Below are 14044 nucleotides of genomic sequence, written 5' to 3' on the forward strand. Positions count from 1 at the left end.
CAGTAGGTTCCTTCTGCATCTTGCTAATTCCTAGACTTTCCAGCTTCAAAAGGTCAATCTGTTAACACCTACAGAGCAGGAAGATAATATCTGGTCTCATTCTTTTCTGACTGCCTTATGAGGGCCCTAGAAATGGGGAAACAAATAGTAGAGGTCTTACACCATTGATGCAGCTCATTCTCTCTGAAGGGACCTATAATCAAACATGCCTTACCACCAGAGAAATTAATTCTGAAAGCTGTTTATGGTCCACATGGTAAATTCATATTATTTCTTGCCACAAAGAGTTGCCCTACCAATTATAAACTTATTTGCAAAGAACTTTTATCTTCTTCCTGCCTTCATTTTTATTAGGAAGCACCATGTATTCACTGATGATAGTGCTACTTGCCTTTCTAATTACTAAGTTTCTAATTTGCCTCTTCTAACTTGCCCCTTCTGATTGGGTGCAAGGAAGCCCAATGTATTTAAAGTATCCTTTTTTAGGAGACCTTAGAAGGGTGAGGACAGTCATCAGAGAGCTATAAGGCCTTAGCTTATCTCAAGGTCATGGTGTTGAGAATGATGGCTTCTCACTCTATTTCCCTAGAGGTTTTCTGGAAGGCTCAGGGTTGGAGAGAGATTTCCTTGTAGATAGCCAGAATTAGCATGAAAAGAGGCTCATCCTAGCTTCCAGGGAAGACCTCTTCCTAGAACAAGTCAACCCTGGTCTATTTATATCCTGGGAAGGCTCCTGCCAGGTTTGATATAAGAAGCTTATGGTTTGTCTTATAACAATAGTTCCTTGTATTTTCAATTACCTTACCATATATGGGGACTTAATAATTTTTATGACAACTATTTGGTGATAGGATTATTAATCACATTTGACATAGAAGCCAGGCGCTACAAGTGGCTACAGTCAGGGTTGCCCAGTTTGTAACTATTAGGTTGTCAGGAAATTCATAATGCATTTTTTCATAGAAAAACATAGACAAATATGTCATGACTTTCCCAATGACCTAATATTTCTTACATAACCCCCATCCACATTTAAGATGACCTCTGAGCTGCTGGCTTTGAGTGTTGATGGATGGGAGGGTAGGGGAGACAAAATCATGAAATAAGCTGATATTAACAGGTGAACGAGTATCAGTCCCTGTAGCTACCTTGCTAGTCCTATCTCTTAAGTTTTCTAGTCAAGGCCTCCAACATACAACTGCAATTATTAGTCCTTTTACTTCTAGTACCAAGAGCAAGTGGGAGGAGGACCAAGGTCTCTGCTGTGGGCATTGACTTTCTTCAGTGATTTCACTGAAGTTTCACTGAAGCCACCACTGTGCTTGGACCATTTGTCTTTTGGATCCTTTGAGATTTCCTTATTCATGTTGAATTGCTTACCATTGGCTCCTAGAGGCTTCTGTATTTACCAGGATATGGGGGTTGATGAGGTAGATCTCACTTATTCAGGCCTTTACCTGCCAAACCAAGATAAAAAAAATAAGACTGGCCAGTATTTTCCCAAATCATGCCATTTGCAGTACTACAGATCAGCCTGGCCCTAGGCAAATTAGACCAGTTAGGAAAAGATATTTTGAGGTAAGATTCATGTCCCTTAGAAGCACACTATTTTGGTTCCATTTGTCCCATTTCTCTCTTACCTATGACTTCTTTCTCAAGTGGGCCATGTCAGATGAACAGTCAGAAGGAGAAGGAAGATGGCACATAGGCATAGAGTGACCTTATTTTTTTTTTTTTGAGAGATTTTCACTGTAGGGCGTGTGCGCTCGCCAGACAGACAGAGAGAGACATAGAGACAGAAAGCGAGAAATCACCCCCCAGGGGGGATGGTCACGCCACAATCCCTTCTCCTCCATTCTCCTCTCGGGATCTTGGGCACGCACGCACACGCGCCCGGCGTGAGTTTTAAGCCACCGGGTCCGGGACACGAACCACGGTCAACTACGTGGGAGTCCAGCGACATAGCCATTACGCTAACTGCTGGTTCCCAACATGGTTTTTCAAAGCATGCATGCAGTACATGACAACCAAATCAAAGACATTACCGTATACATTATTTTCAACAGCGAACTTTACGTTCTTATTTCTAAATGTTTCTTTCCTGAGCCCTCCCCTACCCACCCCAGCTCTATTGTCTACCCCCCTCCTATACAGTCTCTGGTATTTACATTTGTTCTTCCTACTACTATATCTTTGGATCTTTGTATTTCTGCCATAGAGTGCAGCCATTTGTTATGTATTGAGAGGGGATATGCAATTTATTTTCATAGTCTAGCTTACATGTTTTGAGATTCTTACCAATGATACTATGTACCATTTCTGTAGCACCATGGCACTAGACTAAGTACCCAATAATTTGGATTGCTGTCATGTGAAGAAATGAAACTCCAATTTGATTAAGCCATGCCTAGATAGGCTTTATGCTTCTTGAGGCCAAAAGAATGTCTAACCCTCTTAAGGATTATGATAAAATGAGTTAATACTAGAAAATACCTGAAACAGTTGTCAATAAAATGACAGTTACTATTATTGTTGTTATAACTAAATAAATGTGAGGTTCACAGACAGGAAGGAGCTTGTCCAAGATCATCATTCCCTTTTCAATAAACCAAAAGGGATCAACTTGAAGGCTACTAATGCCCTGTTCAGCTCCCCATGTCTTAGAAGGAGATGCAGAATGGCAGACTTAAGACTCAGAGGAATCTTGAAAGTTTTACTCTGTCCTTTTAGGGCTCAACATATCTTCTATATTCCCTGAGGCCAGAAGCCTATCATGACTGAAGCAGGGGGTCTTGTCTTGGCTTCCTTTGTTGTTCTCAATACTGAAGAATGAAAAAAGTCCATCACGCTTGTCACTCATGTGTACATTATACCTGCCCAGAGAAAAATTGAGGTCATTCCCTTTACCTGGTAGATTGTAGATGTTTACAAAATGGAAGCACTCATTACTTTCAGAAGGAATTCCTAATAGAAAGAGCTCATATTTGTGACCACTAGAAGTCTCTTCTTCATCTTGCCTACTCTTATTTCTACACTTAAACATATAGAGGACCTGGAAGAATCACTTATATCCCCACTTCAAGTCTGGTACCCCATCAGAGATTAGGCCAATGGTCAGAGTGAAGCAAACAAGCTCATCTGTGGGTAAAAGAGAGAAAAGCATAACTCTGTTATTCAAAAATAAGAAGGAACTTAAGTTTTTCTAATTAACTATGGATTGCCAGTTGTACATAATTATAATTTATAATAAAGATATTTATATTGGAGAGGTGTGATCAAAATTATTTTACTGGTAGAATAACCTAAAACATTAGCAGAACACTAATCCATATTTTTGAAAGATTTATTGAGCACTTAAGCCCTATTCTTTTTTTTTTTTTTGAGAGATTTTCATTGTAGGGCACGTGCGCTCGCCAGACAGACAGAGAGAGACATAGAGACAGAAAGCGAGAAATCACCCCCCAGGGGGGATGGTCACGCCGCAATCCCTTCTCCTCCATTCTCCTCTCGGGATCTTGGGCACGCACGCACACGCGCCCGGCGTGAGTTTTAAGCCACCGGGTCCGGGACATGAACCGCGGTCGACTACGTGGGAGTCCAGCAATATAGCCATTACGCTAACTGCTGGTTCCCAAGCCCTATTCTAAGCACTTTATATATATTAAATTAATTTAATGCTCACAACAGCCCTACGTAGAATGTATTTTTATTACGATCATGTATTAGCTGACTAAGGTTCATATGTGTCAGGTAAATTGCCCAAAGTCACACAGGTAGTGAGTGGCAGAGCTTGGAGGTCATTTGACTTTAGAGTTTATGCTTTTAACCACTTGGTTAAACTAAAAAAAGACTAGACAATGAAAGACAAAACCCAAACTTCTGCTATGAAATATTAAATATTAACCTAGTCAATTTACAGAACAAGAATTGTTTCTTTTCTGCTTGGCCATCTCTTTCTCCAAGGACTCTGGAGCCAGACTGTATGACTTCAAATCCCAGATCCATCATCTATTTCCTAGTTATATAACCATATGCAAATTAATTCCTTCTTTGAACTTGTTTCTTCATCTGTCAGATGGCAATAGGAGTAGTTAGTAACTACTTTTTAGAGATAAATCAGTTTACACTTAAACATGGGAAAAAGCACTTAGCACAATGCCTAGGTCATAGTAAACACTTAAGTTGTTAGAAGGAAGCAGCTTCACGGTCCCCCCCAAAATTAGAGAGTGACCTTATAACCCAGCAGCAATTATATTCCCAACTCCTATACTCAAAAGAAATGAAAATAAGTCCACACCAAAGCTTGCACATGAATGTTCATAGGATATTTATATTTACTAAAAAGTGGAAATAGCCCTGATGTCCATCGCCATCAATGGATAAAAAAACTGTGGTATATCTATATAATGAAATATTCAATAGTAAAGGAAATGAAATATTGATACGTGCTAATATAAATGAACTTTGAAAACATCAGGCTAAGTAACTGAAACCAGACCCAAGAGGATTTTGTATGATTCCATTTACATGAAATATTCGGAATAGGCAAATACATAGAGACAGAAATAAATTACTGGGTTTCTGGAGCTGGTGTGTGGACTGCTAATGGGTATGGGATTTCTTTTTGGAGTTATGAAACTGATTTAAAATTGAGTTGATTGTTGCATGAGTCTCTATACTAAAAATCTCTAAATTGTATATTTTAAAAGATGTAATTTTGTTATGTGAATTATATCTCAATAAAGCTGTTATTTTTTTTAAAAAAGAGAGTGATTCCTGCTCTTATATTCTTGAAGAATTTCCGAACATAGCTCTTCAAAATTTCTTCAAGAAGAAACCTCTGTGTCACTGCCTACACTTAATCCCCACGACATGCGTATATGAGAGAATTTTCTCATAGTAAATGACAATAGTCCCCCCTATTCATTGTGTCTGACTCCCAGCCTTTTCCACACAAATTCTTTGTAGTCCTCCCTGCCAGAAGGAGTACATAGGTCCACCCAACTAGGTTGGTCTCCTGGAGAGGTGAGTATGGAGGATAGGTTCATAAACCTAGATTTCTATCAAGAAAACAAATTGAGGGATCTATATATACTATCATTCATTAACTTTTTTTTTTTTGAGAGGTTTTCGCTATAGGGTGCGTGGGCTCGCCAGAAAGACAGAGAGACAGAAAGCGAGAAATCACCCCCCAGGGGGGATGGCCACGCCTCAATCCCTTCTCCTCCATTCTCCTCTCAGGATCTTGGGCACGCATGCACACGCACCCGGCGTGAGTTTAAGCCACCTGGTATAGGACTTGAACCACAGTCGACTACGTAGGAGTCCAGCGACATAGCCCTTACGCTAACTGCTGGTCCCTATCATTCATTAATTTTGATATATACACTTGATCTTTTCTAATTAAGTCAATTAAATAACAAATATGGAATCTTACAGTGTCTTTTAAGGTGATGACTATTTGCCAGGTTCACGTCAAAACAATATGACAGCCATATATTATTAATTTTTTGCTACTTATTTACTTCCAAAATTTTTCAAGAATAAAACCAAACTGATAAGTTTTTCAGTGTGAGAATTAAATCCACATGATCAAAAATGTGTGGGGAGAAATGTGCACATATCGAAATGGTCTCATAGTAAGTCAAACAAATATGATTGAAAGTATATACAAAAAACAAATAATAGATAATGTGAAAAAATGTGTTTATTGTTCTATGCAAAGCCCTGATTATTTACCTCAGAAATTATGATTATTAATACAAGAAAATATAAAAATCTGGAAAAGTAGGTCCCTTTTGAAAACTCATCATGGCTTGCTCTGTGGGCTTTGAGTTTAGATGATTAAAAATCCTGCTTTGATGAAGTTAGTCCAATCTTCATGTCACTATGGGAAAAGGCTCTCTCTCTCTTTTTTTTTTTCTAATGTACAAGGAAATGGCTGTCTTAAACATGATGTTCACTTCTCTTTGTTTGTTATTGTTGTTTTGTTTTGTTTTTTACTTTATAAATTAATTTTTATTTGAAGAATAAAAGCATGTGAAAAGGATTTTCCTAGTAATTAACTTTGATAACATCATTTTTTCTTTAGAAATTTTACCCATTTTGATAAATGGAATATTTTTTTCTTCAAAGACCTGCTGCTCTCATGTCTGCTAAAAACTGGTTCAATATTCAGTTTTAGTACTAGGGGATGCTGAAATTTTAGTGAGACCAGCAGGTGGTGTGGTGGTTAAGGTGCTGGACTCCCACATGACTGACCATAGTTTGAGTGTCAGACCTGGAGGCTCACTTTCTCACTTTCCTCCTCTTTCTATCTGGTGAGTGCATGTGCCCTATAGAAAATTAAAACAAAAAAATAATGGGGCAGGCAGGTGGCATAGTGGTTAAGGTGCTGGGTTTCCACATGGCTGACTATGGTTCAAGTTTTGGACCTGGTGGCTTACTTTCTCACTTTCCATCTCTCTCTCTGGTCAAGTTAGAGTATATCATCTTGGGTAAAATCTCTTTACAATCTAAATAATGTATAGGAATTGAATGTATAAATAATAATAATAACAAGATTTTAAAAAACTCATTGGCTTAAAAATAATAAGATGTATTTTTATTTAATGATTTTACATTTTGCTAGAGTCCAATTAACAGTTTAATTTCCTATCTAAAATTAGAAGACTTATAAAACGATTAATTTTTCAAAGAAAATACACCTTTGCTCTCTCTCATCCTCTGTCTCAGGAATTATCACCTTTTATTTTCCAGATTCTGAGTTCAAATTTCCATAAAACAAAATAAGAGAAAAGAAAATGTACACGTCTTGTTATGTATATCATGTAAAATATCTGAATCTCTGTGAAATTAAATACAAATTACTAGTTATTTAAAAATAACAATAATAAATTAAATTAAATAATTCTTAAAAGATATTTTAGTGTACAAGAGTGGACTATGAGACTTTTGGTGAAGGTCTTAAGGAGCTATGCCAATTCTCTATGTGTAATCACTGCAGCAAATTCCAGATTACAACTATTGAAGACCTCTGTTTGGAGCACTTAGTTCATAAGCCCCCCAAAATTAGTGTTAGAGCCTAATAGAGAAGTAGACTAGTGTCCTGGCCTCTGCTAATGTAAAGGTGATCTGTGGACCAGCAGCATCAGTATCATCTGAGATTGTTAAAAATGCAGAATCTCAGCCTTCACCTCATACCTAAATCCAAAACTACATTTTAACAAGATCTTACGATGACTCATGCACATATTAAAAGGTTAAACACCACTCTAACTTTAGGCCACTTCGGTGATAATGTAGAATGTCTCATTGAAAATATGAAACACTCTATTTTCCCTCCCAAATACCCTGAAAATAATTCCACCTGTGGGTTCGTCCCTATCTACCCATCACATCCAATTATGGAACCCCACAGCTACCATTTATTTCTGTGCTTCTTAATTCTAGCTACCTATCAGAATCACCTGGTGTACTTTGGAAAATGCTAGTGCCAAGTCTCTCTTCTCAGTGTAACTCTACACCACCTTCTAGTCTCATGTGCATGGATCTGATTTATGGAACCCAGTTCACGTCCAGAAACCTGGCTTGTAAATGGAGTATGCACTGGAGTAAAGAATAGTAGGAGTTTGCATGAGATGTTTAGTACCAATCCTCCACAGACATCACAAATAACAAAGAGAAACCTAAAGTGGCAATATTGGTTCAGCAAAGAATCCACATTATAAAACATTAAAGTACATGGATTATAAAAGGCTACTTTATGTTAATAAAAGATAAAACCCACTGAGGGGGAAGAATGATCATCAAATTTATGTACTAAAAAAGTGAAATACTGAATAATAAAAAGCAAAAACTTCAAAAATTTAATCTCCAAAAGCATATTGACAGAGTCAAAATTATAGTGGAAACATACATTGCTTTCATAATTTTATAAAGTAATTATGAAGCATGATTAAGGACATACATGATTTGAATGACATGACTAGAAAGTTTGTTTAAAAACAATATAATCATAGGGTCAAACAGGTGGCATAGTAGTTAAGGTGCTGGACTCATATGACTCACTATAGTTCAACTCCCAGACCTGGCAGCTTGCTTTCTCACTTTCTCTCTCCTCTCTCTCTCTCTCAAAATAAAAATAAATAAACAAATAAATAAATAAATAAAATTAGATATACAATTATTTAAAAAGCAGTATCATTATTTTGAAACTGTAGGGAGAGATAAAAACATAGGTATTTTGAAACCACATACTTTTTAAATGATCATAGTACATTTACTAAAGTTGCTTCTATACTAGGCCATGAAGTATATTTTCAATAAATTCCCAAATGAAGTAATCTCACATATACCACATTCTTTAATCACAGTGCAATAAAACTATTATAAAAAAGAGTGATGATAGAAAGGGAGAAAAGGTGTAAAACATTTCAAATTAAAAAAGTTCTGTATAACTCTTGCCTTAATGTCATACTCAAAATTGGAATTACAGAGACAAGCAGATTGCATAATGGAATGATTGCATGACTGGACTCCCACATAGTCAACCACAGTCTGAGCCCCAGACCCGGTGGCTTAAAACTCATGCCAGGCACATGTGCATGTGTACTCAAAATCCTGAGAGAAGAATGGAAAAGAAGGGACTGTGGCGTGACCATCTCCTCTGGGGGGTGATTTCTCACTTTCTATCTGTTTCTCCAGGTGAGCACATGTGTCCTATAGCAACACTCTCTCAAGAGTCTGGAACTACAGACTAATAATAATAATAATTATAATAATAAATGTCAAAGCATAAGTAATATAACCAAACAGAATCATAATCTTGGGTGCTTTTGTTTTGAAATAAGAAAGAAAACAAGTGAAATAAGCAGTTCATTTTAGAAGGTAAAATTTGGAACATTAACCCAGGAACAGAATCCTGAAGTAAACTCAACAATGTACAACGAATTGATTTTTGGCTAAAGGCAAGACAATCCAGTGGGAAAAAAGTATGTAAAGACAAAAACTAAAACTACTTATGGAAAATTCAGGAGAAATACTTCAAGATATTGGCATAAACAATATTTTTTAAACAAGGTCCCTAAAGTATGGACAATAAACACCCAAAATAGACAAGTGGGATTTCATCAAATAAGAAGCTTCTACACAGCAAAGGACACAGTACACAGAATAAAGATACAACAAACAGAATGAGAGAAAATATTTGCATACTCTACTTCTGATAAGGGATCAATAATCAGAATATTTAAGTAATTCAAACAACTCATGCACACAAAACTCAATCCAATAAAAACTGGGCAAATGAGCTGAACAGACAATTGTCAAGATCAGACATTACAAAGGCTAAAAAGCATATGAAAAAAAGTTAAACATTTCTTATAAGTAAAATACAAATTGCTATGATAAAACAAAAACAAAACAAAACAAAGAATGCCAGTGCTATTGAGGTTTCATAGAAAGGGAGACTCTCATTAAATGCTGGTAGGAATGTAAATTCATAAAGCCATTGTGGAAAATATTATGAAGTTTCCTCAAAAGTCTAAAAATAGAACTATTGTGTTACCCTGTATTCCCACTCTTGGATATTTAACCCAAAAACAGAAAATCACACAGTTGGAGAGACATTTGCATGTTTATTGATGCAATATTTACAAGAACTAAGGCATGTTATCACCCTAGGTGTCCAATAGCCAATCAATGGATTAAAAAAATGTGGCACATATAAACAGTGGAATACTACTCAGTCATAAAGAACAAAAAAATCCTGTTTTTGACACACAATGGATGGACGTAGAAGATAGGATGCTGAATAAAATTAGCCAAACTATGAAAGTCAAATAATCTATGTATTCACTTAACATATAGAGAATGTCTGCACTCTGTGGCAGAAACTGAAGTATTTGATGGTATAGAAGTAAAAAGAGTAATGGCACAAAAAATGTGGTATTATCTGTTGAAGATATTTTGTAGTTTTATCAACTGTACTAGGGAGAATTGTTCACTGTTGAAATATCCATTTTGTAAGCCAAATAATAATGTGATTGAATGTATAAAAGAAAATGAAATGAAAAAAACAGTAATGGAAAATACCAAAATCTTCAAGGGGTTGGGCAGCAGGGGAGTTCAGAGAAAATAAGAAACAGACAAAAAAAATACATGTAAATAAGTGGAATAGGTTATGGAACTATATACCATAGCCAAGTAAACATGTCACTGACAATTCAATATGCTTAAAAAAAAACTAGCAGAACTATTATTAAATGCATACATTATGTAATGTTCGATGTTGAAGACAACGGGTAAATCTATATTCTTGATTTGATGATTACATAGTATATGCATGCTTTAAAAAAACACAATGTACCCTACAAATAAGTTTGATAATTATTTGTAAACCAGGAATCATAATTTCAAAATTTTAAAAAGATGATTCTGAAGAAATAAATTTTAAGAAACAGGAAAAGTAAGTAAAAAATAATTCTCTTTTTTTTAAAAAAATACTTTTTCTTATTTTTTACATTCAATCACTGTATATCTTTACAATATATTAATAGAAAATAAATTTTCCGGCACCAGCAGTTAGCGTAATGGCTACATCGCTGGACTCTCATGTAGTCGACTGCAGTTCAAGTCCTGGACCCGGTGGCTTAAACTCATGCCAGGCGCATGTGCGTGTGTGCGCAAGATCCTGAGAGGAGAATGGAGGAGAAGGGATTGTGGTGTGGCCATTCCCCCTGGGAGGTGATTTCTCGCTTTCTGTCTCTCTGTCCCTCTCTGTCTATCTGGCTAGCACATGTGCCCTTTAGCAAAAACCTCTATAAAAAAATGAAAATAAATTTTCCCAGTATAAATATGCTGTATGTTAATCCAGTCAAAGATATTAGCAAGCGCATCATCATCTAAAGATAACTTCATTTTTGTGTCCATTGAATGTTTTGCCTTTTTTTCCCCTTCATTCCCTCCCTCCCACCAACAGTGTAGGAGGGTTCACATTTTTCCACAGTCTCACAAGCATAAGACTGTGATAGCACAATGCTATCAATCATTATTTAATCTTAATCATTCTGATTGAGGTTAGGTTGTATTTCATTGAGGTTTTGACTTGCATCTCCCTGATAAGGGATGTTGAGCATTTTTTCATATGTTTTTATGTTGTTCATGTTTTCCTTACAGAGTTGTCTGTCAGGTCATTTGCTCATCTTTTAATTGTTTTTCTGTTTGTTTGTTTTTGTTTGTTTGTTTTTGCAGGAAGGGGTGAGCTGCTTGAGTTCCTTGTATATTCTGGTTATCAGTCTGAGACATAGGTTGAAAATATATTCTCCCATTTAGGTGGTTGTGATTCACTCTAATTATTGCTTCTTTTGATGTGCAGAAGTTTTATTTATTTATTTATTTTAGAGGTTTTTGCTATAGGGCACGTGCGCTCACCAGACAGACCAGACAGACAGAGAGAGACAGAAAGCGAGAAATCACACCCCAGGGGGGATGGCTACGCTGCAATCCCTTCTCCTCCATTCTCCTCTCGGGATCCTGGGCACACACGCACACGCGCCCAGCATGAGTTTTAAGCCACTGGGTCCGGGACACGAACCATGGTCGACTACGTGGGAGTCCAGCGACATAGCCTTTACACTAACTGCTTGTCCCGTTGTGCAGAAGCTTTTTAACCTGATGTAATTCCACATGTCTATTTTTTAAATTATTGCCTGTTTTTTTTTCTATTTCATTTATTATTATTACTATTATTATTATTATTTTTAATTTGACCAGAGAAATACAGGGACAGAAATTGAGAAAGCAAGCTGCCAGGTTTGGGCCCCAAATCATGGTTGGCTATATAAGAGTTGAGCACTCCAATCACAATGTCACCTGCTGGTTCCTGGGTGTCTTATTTAAGAAGTCTTTGCCTACTCTAATACCTCCAAGAGTTTCCCCTGTGTTTTCCAACAGTAGTTTTATAGTTTGAAGTTTAGGTTTAAATCTTTGATCCATTTGGAGTTAATTTGTTAGTGGTGAGAGATAGGGGTCCAGTTTCATCTTTCTAAAATGGATACCCAGATTTTCCAGCACCATTTGCTGAAGAGATAATCTTTTCCTTCTTGGATTGTCTGGTGCCCTTTCCAAGAACAAGTTGGCTATATGTTTGTTTTGGGGTACATTTCTGGAGTCCCTATTCTGTTCCATTGGTCTACATGCCTGTTTTGTGCCAGTACCATGCTGTTATGATTGTCATAGCTTCATAATATAATTTGGGGTCAGGGAGTGAGATGGCTCCTACTCCACTCTTCTTGTACAGTGTTGCTTTGGCAATACATGGTCTTTTATGACTCCAGACAAATTCTATGATTGTATTTTCAAGTCCATGGTTCCAGTCCCAGATCAGACAGCTTCCTTTCTCGCTTTTCTTCTCTGTCTGTGTCTCTCTCTTCAACTTCAAAAATAAAATAATGACAATGAATAAAATAAAATAAAAAAGATCTATGAAGAATATTCTTGGTAATTTGATTGGGATTACATTAAATATGTAGGTTAACTTAGGTAGAATTGACACTCTAATTATATTAATTCTCTCAATTCAAGAACATGGAATGTGTTTCTGCTTTATCATTTCATTTCTGATCACCTTTTAAAATGTTTTTCATAGTTTACCTTGCAGAGTTCTTGAATTTTTTGGTTAGATTTATTCCTAGGTATCTTATACTTTTTGTGGTTATTTTAAATGGCATCACATCCTTCAATTCCACCTAAGTCTGCATGTTTTTGTGAATAGAAATGCTGTAGGTTTTTACATGTTGACTTTGTATCCTGCCTCTTTATTCTTTTATCATTTTCTTTTCTTTTTTCTTTTTTTTCTTTTCTTGTTTTTTTTTTTTTTTTTTTTTGTTTTTTTTTTGAGAGGTTTTTGCTATAGGGTGTGTGCACGCACCAGGAAGACAGAGAGAGACAGAGAGACAGAAAGTGAAAAATCATCCCCCACGGGGAATAGCCAGGCTGCAATTCCTTCTCCTCCATTCTCCTCTTGGGATCTTGGGCATGCACTCACATGCGCCCAATGTGAGTTTAAGCCACAGGGTCTGGAACTCGAACCATGGTCAACTACATGGGAATCCAGTGACATAGCCATTATGCCAACTGCTGGTTCCCTCATTTATCATTTTCAAGAGATTTCTTTTTTCTCCTTTGTTTTTTCTATGTGTATTATCATTTCATCTGCAAATAGAGTTAATTTCTTTTCTTTCCAAAAAAAATGTGTGCCTTTTATTTTATTCTCTTGTCTGAGTGCATTGGATTGCATTGACAAGGAATTCCAGTGCCATACTGAAGAGAAATGGAGAAAGAAGGCAGCCTTGTATTGTTCCAGTTTTTAGTGGAAAAGCAATGTTAGCTATGCTTTTTCTTTCTTTCTTTCTTTTGGAGAGGTTTTCTCTATAGGGCGCGTGCACTCGCTAGAAAGACAGAGAGGGACAGAGAGACAGAAAGCAAGAAACCATCCCCCAGGGGGGATGGCCATGCCACAATCCCTTCTCCATTCTCCTTTCGGGATCTTGGGCAGGCACGCACATGCACCCGACGTGAGTTTAAGCCACTGGGTCCGGGACTTGAACTGCGGTCATTTACATGGGAGTTCAGTGACATAGTCATTACACTAACTGCTGGTCCCTGCTATGGGTTTCTCATATATGGCTTTTATGTGTTGATAAACGTCCCTTCTATGCCAATTTTGCTAAAAGTCTTAATCATGAAGGGATGTTGTATTTTATCAAATGTTTTTTTTATTCATTGATTGATGTTATATAGTTTTTATTTTCCTTTCTGTTAATATGGTGTATTACCTTTATGGTTTTGCAGAAGTTTAAACATCCTTGCATTTCTAGAATGAACCCTACCTGGTTATGGTATATAATCTTTTAAATGAGTCATTGGAAATGATTTCCTACTATCTTGTTAAGAATTTTGCATTTATACTCATCAGAGATATTGATTTGTAGTTTTTTGTTGTTGTTGCTTTTTCTTTTGGAGATGAGGATGATAGAGGCTT

Source organism: Tupaia chinensis, unplaced genomic scaffold (assembly GCF_000334495.1).
Source record: "Tupaia chinensis unplaced genomic scaffold, TupChi_1.0 Scaffold143099_1, whole genome shotgun sequence".
NCBI lineage: Eukaryota > Metazoa > Chordata > Mammalia > Scandentia > Tupaiidae > Tupaia > Tupaia belangeri.